We start from the raw sequence: 6,468 nt of genomic DNA, 5'->3' as shown, positions 1-6,468 counted from the left end.
ATTTAGCCAACACAGACTCAATCTGGTGGGATAAGCTTCTCTTGACCATTCTACTTGGAACAGACAGTTAAGAGAATTTCAAACAGCCAAGAGAGTCTCAAAGTGTATTTTCTCCCAAAGGAGAATCTCAGCTTTGCATTGCCTACCAGAGGAGACTGTGGCAGGATTATCCTTGATTGGTTTCTCAAAATGCAACATTCCTAGTCCTCTGAATAGTATTTCTTTGTTACTCCGCCAACTTAATAAAGAGTTAAATCCTATCAGAATACCCTCCCAAAGTCAAATGCTCAGGCAAATCAACAGTTACTGGAAGCCATAAAGAGTCAAGGAATGGTCTCTCTTCCCAAGGAGTTGACAATTTATTTAGAAAAAAAAAATACAGAATTATTAACAAAAATAATGGTAGCAAAGCAGAAAATCATCAAGTTCACAGGAAACAACCCTCACTGTGGACGAGAATGGTGATTGAAGCTTTTATGAACAGATTAGCTCCGGGTCCTGGAAGAATTCTGCTAGATGAAGAACAAAGGCATTCTAGGTTTTCTGTAGACAGGATATTTTTATTGCATCCCACCCCACAAGACTAAAATATTTTACGTAAAGAAAGTGTTGTTTTAAGACCCAGGTGACCTGCTTGATTATTGGTTTTTAAGAAAAAAAGAAAACTAGACATTATTATCCTTGTTCCTGCTTTGGTAAGGCATACATGAACCATATTATATTGCTTATATATTTTTTGACCTGTGAAAGCTGCAATTTAACATGATTTAACCACACACACACATGTGTGTTCAATGTAAAACGTCTCACCTTTTTTTGAGCAAAATCCCCTAGCTGTGTTAATTTTTAGTTGTATTAACATTTAGCAGGCAGTAATAAATTCTCAATAAGGCCAATTCTATCAACACTATTAATATGTATGACTATAAAGTCTGTTCTCAGTATCTATATAATGACCCTGACTTGCCAAAAAGAATATTTGATGATTCAAGTTGTGAATAATGAAACAAAGATTTTGATTCATATTCAGATGGACAGCTGTATCAGCCCCTCACCTTTAGGTATCCACACCAGCAATCTATAATACCAGCAATCAGGAATGAACGAAATTGAAGGTCTTGAGTCATCTCTCCACTGAATTTGTCATTCACATGGCAAAAGTACAAACAAACAGATACAAGAGTTTCAGATAATGAACATAAGATAAAATAAAATAAATTAAAATCAAATAATAAAATAGGCCACTGTCGCATACCTGGACCTCAGAGGGAAGGGTAGCCCGAAGGAAGTCTGGTAATGAGGTGCACATCACAGAAAGAAAGACGCACAGCAAATTTCTCCCAGTCTTCTCTACAATGAAGGGAAGCACATTCTGAGCTTCACATAGGGTGTAATTCCAAACTAGGCAAACCAAGGAAAAAGACTCCAGAGATTCCTAACACAAATGACTCAGCCATCTGGGTAACTGTCGACCCTAAAAATATTCGGCCTGTTCCAGAAACCATGTTAGTACTAGTTCATAATCCATCTTGGGCTCTAAATCTATGTTAGATCAGAGTTGCTCACACTGGGGTAGGTTGACCCATTTGGGGAGACTGGCATATTCTCATTGAAATATATTTTTCAGGATTTGACACAGTATTCATTTCAGTGTAAGTAAGCATTCATTTCACTTCAAAGTAAGCATGTTCTAAATCATCTGGGTAACCACACATAAACTGAAAATCCAGTTGAAATAGCATTCCAGTTGGAATTCCAGTTGAGGCAATTTCAAATCCTGAAAGATGATGCTGTCAAAGTGCTGCACTCAATATGCCAGCAAATTTGGAAAACGCAGCAGTAGCCACAGGACTGGAAAAGGTCCGTTTTCATTCCAATCCCAAAGAAAGGCAATGCCAAAGAATGCTCAAACTACCGCACAATTGCACTCATCTCACACGCTAGTAAAGCAATGCTCAAAATTCTCCAAGCCAGGCTTCAACAGTATGTGAACCGCAAACTTCCAGATGTTCAAGCTGGTTTTAGAAAAGGGAGAGGAACCAGAGATCAAATTGCCAACATCCGTTGGATCATTGAAAAAGCAAGAGAGTTCCAGAAAAACATCTATTTCTGCTTTACAGACTATGCCAACGCCTTTGACTGTGTGGATCACAACAAACTGTGGAAAATTCTGAAAGAGATGGGAATACCAGACCACCTCACCTGCCTCCTGAGAAATATTTATGCAGGTCAAGAAGCAACAGTCAGAACTGGACATGGAACAACAGACTGGTTCCAAATCAGGAAAGGAGTACACCAAGGCTGTATATTGTCACCCTGCTTATTTAACTTATATGCAGAGTATATCATGAGAAATGCCAAGTTGGATAAAGTACAAAGAGGAATCAAGATTTCTGGGAGAAATATCAATAACCTCAGATACGCAGATGACATCACCCTTATAGCAGAAAACAAAGAAGAACTAAAGAGCCTCTTGATGAGAGTCAAAGAGGAGAGTGAAAAAAGTTGGCTTAAAGTCAACATTCAGAAAACTAAGATCACGGCATCCAGTCCCATCACTTCATGGCAAATGGGGAAACAATGGAAACAGTAAGAGACTTTATTCTGGGGGCTCCAAAATCACTGCAGATGGTGACTGCAGCCATGAAATTAAAAGATGTTTACTCCTTGGAAGAAAAGCTATGACCAACCTAGGCAGCATATTAAAAAGCAGAGATATAATTTTGCCAACAAAGGTCAGTCTAGTCAAAGCTGTGGTTTTTCCAGTAGTCATGTATGGATATGACAGTTGGACTATAAAGAAAGCTGAGCACCAAAGAACTGATGCTTTTGAACTGTGGTGTTGAGAAGACTCTTGAGAGTCCCTTGGACTGCAAGGAGATCCAACCAGTCTATCCTAAAGGAAATCAGTCCTGAATATTCATTGGAAGGACAGATGCTGAAGCTGAAACTCCAGTATTTTGGCCACCTGATGCAAAGACTCATTGGAAAAGACCCTGATGCTGGGAAAGATTGAGGGCAGGAGGAGAAGGGGACGACAGTGGATGAGATGGTTGGATGGCATCACTGAAGTGACAGACATGAGTTTGAGTAGGCTCTGGGAGTTGGTGATGGACAGGGAAGCCTGGCATGCCCCAGTCCATAGGGTCACAAAGAGTCAGACATGACTGAGCGACTGAATTAAACTGAACCACACACAACTAAATGCCTCCTCACAGGCCCAGTCTGTCTTTGTGTCTGCAACTTTAGTTGTCTTCAGCTAATTAACAATGTACAGAGATAGATTTCAGAGGTAAATGAGGCTTTTGCACCAACTGTGGGCCAGATGACTTCAGAGTGTGCTGGAGGAACAAAGGTGCTTCAGTGATTCAGAAAGAAGAATGGTGAGAGAATTGCATCATCTTGTGACACCCAGTGGGAAAGGCAGACCAAGCCCAGAAGAAAAGAGCCACAGTCACTAATACTTTGTATAACATTAAACTATGTAGGCTAACTTAAAGTTTTTTTCCTTTGCAGAGGAGACAGTTGTATGCAATTTTTACATTTGTTTTTATAAGAACTACAAGCTATAAGAACTGAAAGTTCTACAGGTTTATGTCTAGTTTTAGTTTATATATATTTAAAGAACACTTGAAATTAAAGGATTTAAATCAACAAGATGTAATACAGGAATTTTTAAGGGGTGCATAAAATATGAACAGTTTTAAATGTATGAAAAGATGCTTCTTTTCACTCATGAGATATGAAAATTAAAATCATAATGAATTACCTTTTACCACCTTTTATAAAATTGCAAACCTTTTCATTTACATACTTATTACTTGCTCTGCTTATTATTTCTCCAGAGCATTTTCACTAACATACATTTATTTTGTTTATATATTACTGTCTGTCTTTTCCTCCAGTGCACCCCCAGAATAGTTCATGCAGTCTTATTCACTGTAGTATTTGTAGATAAGCAACAAAAGATGCCTAGAATGGTGCGTGCATGCTCAGTAGCTTTAGTTGTGTCCCACTCTTTGTGACCCTAAGGACTGCAGCCAGGCAGACTTCTCTGTCCATGGGATTCTCCAGGCAAGAATACTGGAGTGGGTTGCCATGCCCTCCTCCAGGGGATCTTTCTGACCTAGGGGTCAAACCCACGTCTCCTGCATTGCAGGTGGGTCCTTTACTACTGAGCCACCAAGAAGCCCACCTAGAATGGTACATGCCAAATAATGGACACTGCATTATTTGCTGAATGAATGAAGACCTATGATCTAGCCATTTCCCTTTGAGGCACATACCCTAGAAAAATTCTCACTTGTGTACAAAGAAACAGGACCAAAGCAGTACTGCTCGCCATATTAGGAAACTGGAAAAATCCTAACTGTCCTCAGTTAAGGAATGAAACACACTGTGGTATGATCATATGAGGGAATTTAGCAATTAAGATGAATTACATTGATTTCCATGGATAAAAATCAAAAGCATTGCTGGAGGAAAAAAAAACTGCAGACAGATACATGTAGTTATGTACAAATGCCTAGTTAGAAAGTTCACATCAGAGCACAGATAGCCTCAGGACAGAGAGGGGATGAAAGAAATAACCTTTGATTATATTGTCATTTTTGCTTTTTTTTTTTATCTGAACAAAAAATGGCAAATACTAATATATGTTAAATTTGAATAATGGGTACATAGGTGCCCCTGGAGAAGGAAATGGCAATCCACTCCAGTGTTCTTGCCCAGAGAATCCCTTAAACAGGGGAGCCTGGTGGGCTGCAGTCCATGGGATAACAAGAGAGTTGGCCCTGACTTAGTGACTAGATAACAACAATACACAGGCGCATGTTATATTTTTCTCTGTATTTTTCTAATGCATACATGTTTTCTAATTTTTAAAACACATTTTAATACAAGTGAAAGTTACCATTAGTTTCTTTTCCTACATTCATAAGTAATTATAGCCCCCTTATGATAATATGACAAGGATGATAGTTCTTATCCCTCTTCCTCTTCTCTTGTTTAAGTCCTTTTTTAACAGCTACTATTTCATTTCTCTTTACATAATGCTTCTTTTCAAAAACCATTTGATATGGCTTACAGCAAAAGATATGAATAACAATCTAGCAAGGTTTTAAAAAGTGATATGTAAATAGGCTATCTATTAAAGTAAACATTGATGCCATCATCGAACTTCAAATTTTGCTTCAGGCTCTTTGGAAGCTGAATGGCAAGCAAGTACACCAAGTAATTACTTAAGTATCATTGTTCACTGGGCTTCCCCAGTGGTTCAGTGGTGAAGAACCTGCCTGCCAATGCAAGAGACACAGGAGATGCAGGTTCCATCCCTGCATCAGGAAGATCCCCTGGAGAAAGGAATCACAACCCATCCCAATATTCTTGCCTGGGAAATCCCATGGACAGAGGAGACTGGCAGGCTATAGTCCATGCGGTTGCAAAGAGTCAGACATGACAGCAACTGAGCACACACTGTTTACTAGAGTACCTTGGGAAAGGCAAAGCTTTTCCTGGTATTAAGTTTTCAAAAAAAAAAAAATCTCATCTATGACTTTATATAGGGGACCCTAAGTGTTCTCAAGAGCATTTTCACTAAAATCAAAAGTTGATTTCATATGCCTTTTCTTGTAACAACTCTTTTAAAAAGCTGAGGACATAATGTATTGGTATGGGTCATGGAAGGCTATTCATTCTTTAGAAGCTAAAGTAACATATGCCTTCAGTCATCTAACTAAATCCAAAGATAAAATATGCAAGTGGGTAGCCAGGGAGCATGTCTCTTAGATAACTGTTCCTAAATATAATTTCCCTTAGACAAGCTATTGATAGATGGAAACCAAACATCCATCAATTAAAGATTATAGTCACAGACCTGGACCCGTTAACTGTTATTGAGCAAGCATGGGAAGCTTTATTAAGTATCACTTGCCTCTTTTTAAAAATAACTTTCAAAAGAAAAGTATAAAATAAAGCACTGATTCATCACAGGCTTCAACTGAGAGCTACTTTTTCTTTTCAATTTGTCTGTAAGTCTAAAAGAAATGCTATTTTGAGTTCTAAGTCCAGATTTGGCAGACCAAGGGTGACGCAGGCCAGGGGATCCTGTGGTTTACTGGTAGCATTTTCTATATCTTTTCTAATGCCTATAGTGTAGAGATATATTGCAGGGATTTAGCTATGGGTCAGTCCCAAGAAAAGACTGAAATTGAAGACCCATTTATCCATTGACTATTTCTGCTGCTACCAGCAAAATACGGGAAGACAACTAATATCCAACAACACTGAACTTAAGGTAGAAAATCAGCTAGAGCTATAAAGAGCCTATAGTAATAATAACCATTCCTTCCATTTGCATCACCCTTTTATGCATGGTCTCATCTAATCCTCACAACAACACTATCAGATGGTTAAATGTAAAGAAAATTAACAATAATGACACTGAAGTTTACAGCAACTTGTGCAAAC

General features: G+C 38.5%; 1 long non-coding RNA gene across 1 annotated transcript; it reads right to left on the bottom strand.

The window, feature by feature from the left end:
- On the bottom strand, nucleotides 384-1,349 carry LOC108635860. The gene is made up of 3 exons (XR_001917997.1): nucleotides 1,256-1,349; nucleotides 1,056-1,134; nucleotides 384-509 (listed from the first exon to the last, which is right to left on the bottom strand). It is a non-coding gene; the product is annotated as an uncharacterized LOC108635860 (long non-coding RNA).

The sequence above is a fragment of the Capra hircus genome, chromosome 4 (genome assembly GCF_001704415.2).
Source record: "Capra hircus breed San Clemente chromosome 4, ASM170441v1, whole genome shotgun sequence".
NCBI classification, from domain to species: Eukaryota; Metazoa; Chordata; class Mammalia; order Artiodactyla; family Bovidae; genus Capra; species Capra hircus.
The sequence above is the reverse complement of the archived record's forward strand: the minus strand, read 5'-3'. Positions and strand labels throughout refer to the sequence as shown.